A 13,266-nucleotide genomic window follows, 5' to 3' on the forward strand; every position below is an offset into this window, starting at 1 on the left:
TATTTCCGATGAAAAGTTTCAACAGGAGAAAGAAATACACAATAAATAAAATAATATTATTTATTTGTGATATTTTTTTGTCCTACCGAAACTCTATGATTAAACATATTCAAATTTTGATTATTGATATTTGATTTTGGTTAAGTCGAAGACATTCTTTCATTTATTCGTTGAGGAATCTATTGAATTTTTTTGCTATCAAAAGTGTGTAGAATTGCAATACCAAATTGGATCATACACCTCCAATCCATGCATGAAGGAAAAGTGAGCAAAAAGTGAGAGGCCAATATGTAATGTAATGTAATATTCATGGGTTGGTTTGGGGATGAAGCAAAAAAAGGATGGTGGTTAATTTTTCCTTAGTGGGGGACCTTTGCATCTCTCTTTTTGTACCTTTTTGTACAAAATTGCATTTTTTTTTCCTAATTAGTTTTGACTTTATAAAGAGAAAGAGCTAGAGAATTTAAAGAGTGGGATGTGAAAGATGTTTTATAGAGGAGGTATGTGATCGAGAAAATATGTGATTGCGGTTCTTAACAAATATTTCCTTTTTTTAATTTTATTTTTTTAATTTAGGAATAGAACTTAACATTTTCATGTTTTTTGTTGTTACATGTTTGGTTCTTTGAATGCTTAAATTGTTTGGTTCGGGGGGTTATATATCGTATATTCTTTCATTAATTTGTGAACACTCAATGGAGGTGAAAGCAAAAAGTTAAGTGACTAATGAGGAAAAAACATTTCTTAAGTTGGAATGAAGTGCAATCTAGACTTTGTACCAAAATTTAATTCCAAATCCATGCAATTTCGTTGTTGAAATGATTTATTTTTTAAAGTTGGAATAAGGACCACTTAAATAAAAGTTGTGCATTTGGAAAATTGGCCAGCCAGAAACCATTAAATTGCAGGGAATTGCAGTAGAATTGTTGTTATGACATTTATTACTTATTTCCTATTCTCACCAACTTCATTAAATTAACACCGTTCATCCGAATTTAAGCAACATGAAATGAATGGGACAAGACATATTGTACGCTTTGGCATAAGTAACAATAGCAACTACCCTTTTATTATTACCACTTACCATTGTACGCTTCTTTCTTTGGTTGTGTGAAATTTAGCTTAACTTGTGTCTAGGTCATCCTAGGGCCAAGTAAAATTAGTTCACCCTATCGAAGTGAACTACTAAAATAAATCAATTTGAATTGCAGACAAGTTATAGTAGGTAGAAATAGGAATAGGTTAGGCCGTCCGAGCTTATTTATGGTCTTACTTAGCCTGACCTATTTAATAAAAAAGTTAGATTCACACAATTTTTAAAGTTTATCTATTTAAATAGATCAGACTCAGATTTATAAAAAAACTTATTAGACTTGACAGACCAGTCTATATATATATTTTATTATTTATTAATGTTATTTTTTATTATTATATTAATAATAATATTTCCTATTTTAAATTTTATCAATTAGTCAATCACTCAATAGTTATTCCATATTCGGTAGTCATTCAACTAATCAATCACTTAGTGGTCGTTCCATATTTGTTTGAGAGATAATAATGAGTGCGTTTCTTTCAGAAAAAAAATATGTGCTTTGAAATAAAAAATTATTTTTTAGGTTTTAAAAGATGTTTGTTTCGTATTTTTTAAAAATTATTTTGTTAGAAATTTTCTTTTTTATTTAATATGTATAGATATGTACATTGATATTGGTATGTGGAGAACATCATCTGGTATGAGTAGAACATTTAAATGTTTTAATGTGAATAAGACTTTTAAATAGACTTCCATACCAAACCAGACTTTTAAAAAGGTCAGGTGATGCCGAAAAAAAAGCCTATGATAGGCCGTAAATCTAAAAAATTAATCGTATGTCAGACTCAAGCCTTTCAAAGTCTGGTCTGACCTGACCTATTTTCACCCTTAATAGTGGATTATGGGTTATCCAAATTTATAAATGTGGATTACATATTATAGAAGTTGAGTGTGGGTAAAAAAATTGACTTGGTGTATTTGAACTTGGTCATTTTATTTAAAATTCTAAGAGTTAAAATTTATTTTTTTTAGTCACTCGATCCCACTTAATTAACACACCATTAGTTTGATAATTTAGTTATTAGAAGAAAAAAATATACTCAAATATCGACAAAAATATTAAAAAATTTAATATATTTTATTCTTAAAAAAAGAATTTGAAAATAAAATAAAAAAAAAATTAAAGAAGATGAACATTCCAATAAAAAATAAAAAAGTCAACACCCGATCAACTCATATGCATCATCTGCAAACCTACACTAATTGAAACTCGTAAAAACTAATGCAAAAATTGGTCGGAATTGGAACTATAAATTATGTGCTCAATTTTAAATGGTTTGGTAAAATTGGGTTTGAATCCTGTCATACGTGAACGATGCTCATTCCTAAGTTAGAGTACTTTACATTTAAGAGTGCTAATATCTAAATTGAATCAAAATTAAATAGTAAATAGATTCATAAAAATTGCACAAACAAAGATTATTGGATACTTTTTAATGGTATTTTGTGGAAACCTCACATATTGAATTGAATTTCAAAATTCTTTTTGAAAATCGAACTAAACCAAAGCACATACATATATTTTAATAGTTATTTATTTTTTTTATTTGTATAATATATTGCATTTATATATTATGTGTTGGTTTTAATGTTTTTCTTAATAATATTTTTTTGTTTAATTTACTTTATTTTTTTTACTATTTAATATATTTCAAATATAATCAACTATTGTTATTATGTACTGTTAAATTTTAGTATATTATATGTTATATTTGCTTCAACCATACTATTTTACCGTATTTTTATCATATTAATATTATTAATCTATTTTTTTACAATTATATTTTGGATATTCAATATCTAATCCAAATTAAATTCCTTGTAATTGAATTAGATTAGACCACATATTTTTTAAATGTGTCATCAAAATTGGAGCAATTTGCATATGATTTGATCATTAGATCAAATGGCTTTTTTCTTCTTCTCAAATTCGATCTAAATCACGCCGCTTACGGGGGAGGAATGGGGGACCACTAGGTGCCTTGGTGTCCCAAAATTTCAAAGATTCATTTGAGTCATACATTATTATCAAATATTATATGTCTTATAATAACTTAAGTATTAAACAATTTTTATATAAAAATATAATTAAATACGTATTTTGTTAGTCATTTTGATATTGGAATGTGTCTTTCATTAGTTAGTTTCATTTTCAAATGTATCTTTTATTAGTCAATTTGATTCATAAAATTACTTACAAAATAATTGTCCAATGATGTGTGTAATTTAAGTACATTCAAGATTATAGTGATTGCACCTCACATGTTGAAGAAATGTCAAATATCACTGAAAATTAAAAAATAAATGTGAAGTCGTATTTTTGTATTACACACAACACAAAATAGTTAATATAACAATATTTGTATTTAACAGTTGAGTTGTAACTTAAAAGAATAAAGTGATATTTAAAACACTAAATGATGGAAATAACTCATTGATTAAAAAAGATCGTTCACTAAGAATTAAAATAAATAAATAACTTTTTCAAAAACTTGAATTGATTAAAATGAGTAATAATTTTATTAAAAAAAATTCAAAATGAACAATTAAATGATCTGTTTCACATATATACGTCAATTATTTATACTTTTAATATTAATATCTTATAAGTTTTTAATCCAACCCAATACTTCTCCTAATAAAATTATTGAATAAATCCCACCGAAAACTCAATATGCATCAATTTAAATTATAATTTATTTGATGTAATCAAACATATTAATATCTTTTTTATTCATATTGTTGATTCATGAACCAACATAAAAGATGAGAGATAAGTGTCAATACAAGCAATGCAATAAATTAAGTACTTTATTCATCTCTATATATTAATCTTTAGTCCTCAAAGGTTCAGAAATAATAAATTTAGTTAACTATAAATTTACCCTTAATTTATTTTAAAAGGTAAAATTTATTGCATTCATGCGTGTTTTTAGTTTTTATAAGGATATAAATAGTTTTAGAGCTTGCACGGTGGAGTTTTCCCACTTGAGTGGTTAAGTGTCTAACTTATACATTACTCCTTGACATATATTTAATAGGTTAAATTACATCCGCGATCCCTTAACTTAATTTTAGATAACGTTTTAGTCTTTTATCTTTTTTTTTTTTTTCCGACTTGGTCCTTTATTTTAATTTTAAGTGACAATTTGATATTTTATATTTTAAAATTTCAATAATGTTATCATTTTTTATACAAAAATTCAAAAAAAAAAAAAAACAATCAAAAACTCAGAAAATTAATTATATTCTTCAATATAATACAAAATTCATCAAATTCGTAACGCAAATCTTCAAATAAACTCATATTTTCATACTTTATTTGATATTGTTAGGAATAAAGGACTAAATCGAAAAAAAAAAAATATAAAGGACTAAAACGTTACCTGAAACTAAGTTAAGAGACCACAGATGTAATTTAGCTTATTTAATATTAGTACTTAAAATACTAATTTTTATCAACCCAACCCCTAAAAGAAATTATTAAATAAGTAATCTCGTCAATCATTTATATAATATTTTTTTTATTTTATTATAATTTGTTAAATGATGTTGAAAAGAGGAAAAGAGAAATGATCTTTACATTGACATCCTCTTTAGTTGGCACCTGGCTTTTTCACAACACATAAGAGCTACTTATTTAGTTTAGTGCTTATTAGAGGAAGAACCTGAAGCACATAAACACTTCACACTTATGGAGAGGTTTACAAATAAGGTGCTAAAATTGACAACAAACAACATGGACCACCTTGTTAGGTGGCCATTTGTAGATCAATATTCAAAATTTGTCTAAAACATTTAATAATAATCAATTACATCCGTTAAAAATTGAAGTTAATAATATTTCTTATTTTTATAATTAAAATAATAATTATTAATTAAATATTTAGTAAAATATTAAATTTTTTGGTATTTTGATGAAATTGACATTCATTATAAAAATCACAAAGACCAATAAGTTATATTTATATATAACAAGTTATGAAGGGGAAGAGAGTATGATGAAGCAATTATAGAATGTGAGTTGTGAGAGAAGAGGCACATTGTGAGCAAATGATGATAGCAGTAAATAGAGTACGGTGGAGCAAAGCTATGATATGATGATGCCTTTGCCGTGCTTTGTCGGAAACAGAGCAGTCTGCAAAGCAGTGTCATATAACCCCACCTTACCTTTCTTAATAATGACCAACTTGAGGAATATAAATAAATAAATAATTATTATTATTATTATTATTATTATTATTATTCAAGTGATGATTAAACTAGTCACGTATGCTTGATTTTATTTGAATATTTGTAGTACTAATAAGTAATAACACAGACATAAAAAGGAAAAAAAAGTAAGTGTGCCGACTCATGCATGGGGTCAACGTTAACGTCAGTCTAGTGCTAAACTGTCAATTCTTGGAGGTTATAGAATAGAATCATGCATGGATCATCTCGTGTTTCTCTGACACTGCCCCAATTTCCAATTTATGCTCCTTTTAAACCAACTACCCATCATTTTTTTTAAATTACATAAATCAATATCAATTTTTAAAATTTAATTTTGATTTTTCTAATTATAGTTTTAATTTTTTTTTATTTTTACTAATTTATAAAATTGGATTATTCATTTAAAAATTAATAATTTTGATCTCTTCTTCTAATTTTTTAATTAAAAATAATGACGTAAAATATTTTAAACAATATAATATATAATACGATAATTTAGAGTAATTAATACTCATAAAACTGAAATAAAATGGTGTAAAAATTTATTTTTTAACTTCATAATTTATTTTTTATTTTGAATTTAATTAATAATATATGAATAATTAATGCATCTATATAGTTTTATATCATATGATTGTATATCATATCATTTAAGACATGTCAAATCATTATTTTTTATTTCAAAAATATAAGAAATATCGATTTTTAAAATAAAAATATTAATTTCATAAAATGACAATAATTTAAGAACTAAAACTACAATAATTTTTTATTTATTTACAAACAACAATAGCAACTCACTCTCGTATCATATCAATGTGTTGTTTTTATAAACAAATCTTGCTATTAGTAACATTGGTAGAACTAGTATTTTTTACAAGAAAACAAAAAAGATTATTTTAATAAAACTTATTTTTATTTTAAAAATTTAAGATTTTGTAAAGTATATTATATATTTATTGATATATTTACTTTTAAAGATAGTTTTGTTTTTGACTGTGACAACTGTAATTATTAAAAAATATGTTTTTACTAAGAAACTTTTTAACAATAAAATATGAAATCATACAAAAGAATGAGGGGTTGAGTGATTTTTTAATTATATATATAGATAATATAATATTTGATAGTGTTGACTATTAAATAATTATTTAACATTTTTAAAATATAAAATCTGATAGAAGATAATTGTAATTTATATAATCCTTAAAACATTTTAAATTTATTTTATTATAATTATATATTTTGTAAGAATTAATAATATTTTTTTTTAATTTAAATATATATATACTATCTCATTGTCCTCATTAGAGGAAATCTCTGGATCTATCATTTGTTAGTATATATGTTGGGGGGAAATATATTAGAAGCAAGAATTAAACTCTCGACCTCGTACATATAACTCATTGAGTATCCATTCACAAACTATTGAACTATTCATTCGGGGACATATTAATATATATATATATATATATTAACCATGTACTATTTTTGTAACTTAGCTTCTCTAAATTAATGTTTTAAAATATGTTTTATTTTATTTGCATTATAATTAAAATAATTTTATATCAATGATTTTACGGTATAAAGTTTGATATTACATAAATACTTGTTGTGTAGTATACAAAGTTTAATAGTTATAAATAATTTAATTATATAATGTACCATTATAATGTCTTATTTATGTAAATTTTAATTCAAGTTTTACTTTTAAAAATAACAAGTAAGAAGGCCCATTAATTAGAAATAGTTAGTTGGGATTGGTTTTTGTAAAATTAATTTCAAAATTAAAATTTGTTAGAATAAAATACACTTTGGTTTTTTTATTTAATTTTTCAAAAACTCAATAAAAAAATAGATTTAATAATTTTTGCTTTTATTTTCAAATTAATATGTTACCGTCATTAAACATAAACTTTTTTCCAGCAATCATCAACCACTACCACATTCGACAATCATTTTCAATCATCGTCACCATCATCGATCACTCAACTCCGAGATTGACCACCTTGATAACCATCAATCGTTTCTTTCGGCTATCGCCTACCACCCACCTCTAACAAACACCACCATCTCCAACCACCGTTATCACTATTGATCACACACCACTGACTACTGCCATAATCCCGACCACCATCTATGACTACATTTGCTGCCACCAACCACACACCTCCCACCACCGACCTCCAACCACTATCATCAACCACCCACTTCCGACTATTATCACTGACCACCATCTTCAATCACCTTCATCATCATTACTACCAATCCACCTCCGCTCGCTTACATCACCACCGACAATCCATCACCGACAACTACCATACCACCATCTCCTACCACTGTCATCATTACCAATCACCCACATCAAACATCTACCACATCTCCAACACTTGACACCACCACCGACAATCCATCACCGACAACTACCATACCACCATCTCCTACCACTGTCATCATTACCAATCACCCACATCAAACCTCTACCACATCTCCAACACTCGACACCATCAACCACTCACTTGTTACTGCCATCTCCAACTATCGTCCACCACTATAGTTATCGTCGATCGCTCTTTAACCACCGTCTCCAACTATCAACTATTTTTTTTACCACTGCAATTATATTCGACGATCGATGACCACTGCGATAGTCATCTTCCACAACTATCACCTTCAATCAGTATTACTAAAATTATTATTAAATAAATTATAATTTCACAATTTTTGAATTACTATAAATAATTAATATTTAATTTATTTATTTTTATTTAATTTTTTATATTTAATTATTTTGACATGTTAATATTTTTTATATTTGATGAATTTGTAATGATACATTGTAAAGAGTGTAATTAAATTCAAATAGAATAAAAATTTAAAACCACGTCAAATTTTAATGTTTTTAATTTAATTTTTCAAAATTTCATAATAGAAAACAAAAACATACCCCGAACGAGCTTTAAGTTTTTATATAAATTGTATCTTAATAAAACCACGTCGTCGTCTCTAGATCTTTAAATATTTAAGGGCAAAAAATCACAATCGATTTTCCAAATATGTACTTACGAACTGTTTGTGAAAATGAAAAAAGAAGCTCTCATATAAATATTGTGGCGGACCTACTGATAATTAAGTTTGTAACCCCACTTGATTTTTTTAATTAACAAACACATATATTATTATATATTTATTTAGGTTTAGTGTGCTTTTAATTTCCATAATATAAGAAAATTTTGATTTTAGTCCACATAAAATATTTTTTTTAAATTCTACCGCTGTAATTTTATATTCATTATTTTTCAATTTTTTTGATGAACTTTAGTTTTTTTAAAAGTCGATGTGACATTGACACATAAAAAAATTTATGGTGAGGTGGAATAATAATTTTTATTATTATTTACATACATTTTTATTAATATAAATGAATAATAATTAAAATAAAAAGTAAAATATAATTGGTTTGAAATAAATTAAAGAGAAGTCACAACAAGAAGAAAATCTTGTAAAACGTATTAAAACAATTAGTTTGTAGGTGATTTCATCAGAAACCAAATGGAATCACAAAGTCACATAGATCTTTGTGATTTAGATATGGTTTTCTAAGTTGAGGTTTTGCCATAAATGTGGTTGTTATTGATTATTAGTACATGAAGCATCACATTTTTTTTCTTGATTAATACACATTTGTTTGTATTATGTCACTCTAATTTTTTATAATGAGTATGCTAATTCTATCAAGATATTGATTCATCGATTTTGATTGATTGTTTTTTAAAATCCCATGACAAATCATATCTAGAACAATAATGGAATAAAATCTTGAAAGCAAATAATCGATTTGTAAAATGATGAAAAAGAAACTCGCGTGAAATTGTAACGTCGAAGAAGATGAAGCACTGAAGGGGACGACAAACAAATGAATAAATGCATTTATGTTTCTCTTTAACTTTTTTCAAAATAAATTAACTTTCCCATTTTTTATTTTAAAAATTGTTTTTAATTTATATTATTTAAAATGTAAATAGATAGTATAAAATTATTATTCCACGTTACCACAAATTTTTTTCATATGTCATTGCCATATCAGTTTTTAGAAATGATAAAATTCATCAAATGACTAAAAAATGAATAATATCAAATTACAGAGATTCTAAAAAGAATATTTTATAGAGATTAAAACTATATTACCGCTATATAACTATATTATAATGACCAAAAAATATAATAAAGCCTATTTATTTTATATACAAATTCATAATAATGGTATGTAAATAATAAAAATGGAGGAATGCATGCTCGTATTGCAATTTGCAAGTCGACAATGTCACCCGTATACACTATATATAGGAATCATTTTTCGTTCATAAATGTTGTGATTTGGATTGAAGTCTAAAATTGAATAGTTGGTTGGTTATGTCAAATTTATTATAAATCCTCAATAATTGTTAAAATAAAAAATTATTCATTATTTTTAACATTAAATAAGATTGTCATAAATAAATATCAAAAAAAAATTTGTCATTGATACATGATAATTATACGATATAATTATTTTTTAATAATAAATATAGAAAAATATAAAATATATATTTATTATTATATACATATAATTTTTTTATATGTTCTAAATAAAATTAAGAATAATTATAATTTATTATTAAAATTATACACGATAAATATTTATGATTAAAAAATTATATAAAATTAATGTGTTTTTAATATCATATAAATAATAATCAGAAAAATTATAATATACTCAATATAAAAAATTATACACATTTCAAACTAAGAAATTTCATCCCCGAATGCATAAATATTTTACTAAAATTGTATATGCGAATTTTGCTCCCTCAAATACATATTTATACGTCCATACCTAGACGGGCCCATGTACTGCTTCTCTCTAGGGGATTTGCCACTGCCAACGTTTCCAACATAATGTTATTGTATATTGATATAGTTTACTTTCTTGCAAAAGCAAAATGTATCTTTTATTAAAAGAACAAACAATGTACAAGAATGGACCACAAAACATATAAATAAGATATACATGATAATAAATACAACAAAACAACCATCATCAAGAAAGAGGACTATTGAAAATATGATAAGCTACACTATAACTCCCCACTTTCCAAATTTTTCTCAATATTGTAACAAACATGCATCCTTTCATTCCTTTGTCTCAATTCTCCCACACCCTTCAAGAAATGCATACCTCTTTCAAAGTAGTCTCTCCTTTTCAATTGTCAAGAATATTTACATTCCAAATAGGCTGTTGGATTCAACAGCCATATAGATTTGAAGTAGCTAAACCCATTCAATTTTGTAGTCAACCAATTTTATAGAAGAGTTATCTTTTGTGATTCACAGCTTGTATTTTTTAGCTTTAATAATATCTTTGACCTAGTTATTGAGTACAAAGTGTAAAAATGTTGGATTTGTTTTCTCAAAATAATTGGTTGAACAATTCAATCTCTTGTTTGTAATTTTCCCTTTCTATTTGATTTATAATGGATTTGAATATCCTGTGTACTTCATGTTAGTGTCACTTACTTTTCAAAAAAAGTAGAGATGAATGATATAATTTTATTGATTTTAGATATATGTTTATATTTAGCTACATAAAAAGAAAGTATTTGTTAAAAATTGGTAGAAATGTGATGGTTAAAAAACTATTACTTGATATTGGTAGAAATTTGATGCCTTCAATTCATACTTTTAACTTAATTAATATTATTAATTTTTTTAACATTAAATATTTTAGTTTTTATATTATAAATTTCATTCTCTAATCCTAGTATTTACTAATTTAACAACAACAAAATTGCTCCATAATGTGAATGTACTTTATATTTATTTGTAAGTGTTTAATATTGTACATATAGAAATATCTTTAATATTATATTAAGTTTAAAAGACTTCTAATTTTATTATTGTTAATTTTTAAAATATATCATTTTAAATTTTGTTTTCGATTCTAGATTTATTTAGTTGGGTCCGCTTGATTGAAAAGCTTTTTGGTATTATTTTAACTTTTTTAATCTCTACAACAACTATAAAGAGAGTTTTGTTAATTATAAAAATTGTAAAATAATATTTATAAATAAAATGGACAATAAGTTTTTTGTAAATATATCAGTAGTTTATAATGAAAAAGATATTGTTATTCTATTTAGTACAAAATCAATTATTGATGAATTTGATTCTTTTAAGTGCAGCCGAATTCAATATTTTTTAATAATTATTGTATGTTTTTATTTTCTTTGTACAAACTTTAATTTACATTTTATATAAATAAAAATTATTGTATTTTTTATATATTAGTTAAGTTTAATGTATTAATTTTAACAATACATTTTATTTTTTTATATTCAACTCCTCATAAAATTAAGGTCAACTTCAATATTGACTGTGGGGAAATTATAACAATTGTAACATAAATTTAAAATTAATTAGATTTTATTTATTATGCACCAACAGTATAGGTGATATAAATAATTTTTACATTTACAAATTATTACATTTCAATTTCAAAATTTTGAATCGAGCATGGTTTGATGCATGAAATGCTACTACTATTCAATGATGAGCAAGTGCATTAATGTATGTATGTAAATACACTGGATATTGTGGTATAGACATATGACAATGCATATTATTACATGTAAGGTTAGTTAGCAATTTAAATTTTGCAGATTTATTTTTTTACTATATCATCAATATATCATATATATATTATATTATTTTTTATAATTTTTGTCTCTCAATATATATTTGTCTCTATGAGTTTTCGATGTCTATTAAATATTTTTCGTTTAACTTTAGAAATATTATCTATAAATAGTCATATAATTTATGTATATTTTTAAAAAGATTCGTATAATAAATTTGATATATTAGTAATGTAATAAAAAAAAAGATTTTATATTAAATTGAATAGCTATAGAGAAAAAAGTGTCGAAATTATAATTTTTGTTAATTTAATAAAACAACCAAAAAGAGGAATATGGATTAGACTCAATAACTACCACATCATTCAATATATTGCATTTTGACTTGTTAGTTAAATTAAGGTGGAGATCAATTAATTGTATAAAATTTTAAATATATAATTTAATCTGTTTGATCTCAAATAAATTATCCAAATGTAAAATTTTGCTTAGCATATCGTGATTTTACAAGGAGTAGACCAATCAATAAATTACGAGACATGAATATAGTCCCCTTTGGGCCTTAATTTAATGGATTGCCTTCTCTATTCCTCACTAATCAATTCTCACATGGGCATATATGTTTTCCAACACAAATGATTAATCAATATCCATCCATTATCTTTTAAGATATTTAAAATTATTTACGTTAATAGAAAAAGTTTTTATTAATTTTTTATCTTTAATATATCACTTTCCTTTTTTATCTGCTAATTCATTTATTCTCTCTTTTAGTTGGATATATGGATTGGAATTTGCAGATTGACTAGTTTAACTCAACCCATTAGATCATTTAGATCACAAGTTATGTGGTTTTTAATCCAAAAATTAATGAGTTTGTTTGTGACTTGGCTAACTAAATTTTAAAAATAAAGTAATTAAATCTTTTTAATAACTACACTTTTTGTCTACTATAATCTGATCATGGATTATCTATTTGTTTGACTTATTTGATCTTTTACATATATTAAAATAATGTATAAGATAAAGTGAGAGAATAATATATTTACTAAATTATTCTTAGAAAATATTAGTGTATCCACTCTTGTTATAACAACAAAGTGAATTAGGTATATTGATTTGAGAATGATACAAATAATATTAATTATAAGGAACAATTGAAAAAAAAAACTATTATTATGTTTAAAATTTTAAAATGTTGTTCATTTTAAGATATATATATATATCACTTGATGACAACATTTAATACACTAATAATTGATAAGAATAATCTAATAAAAA

The sequence above is a fragment of the Cicer arietinum genome, chromosome 5 (genome assembly GCF_000331145.2).
Source record: "Cicer arietinum cultivar CDC Frontier isolate Library 1 chromosome 5, Cicar.CDCFrontier_v2.0, whole genome shotgun sequence".
Taxonomy (NCBI): Eukaryota; Viridiplantae; Streptophyta; class Magnoliopsida; order Fabales; family Fabaceae; genus Cicer; species Cicer arietinum.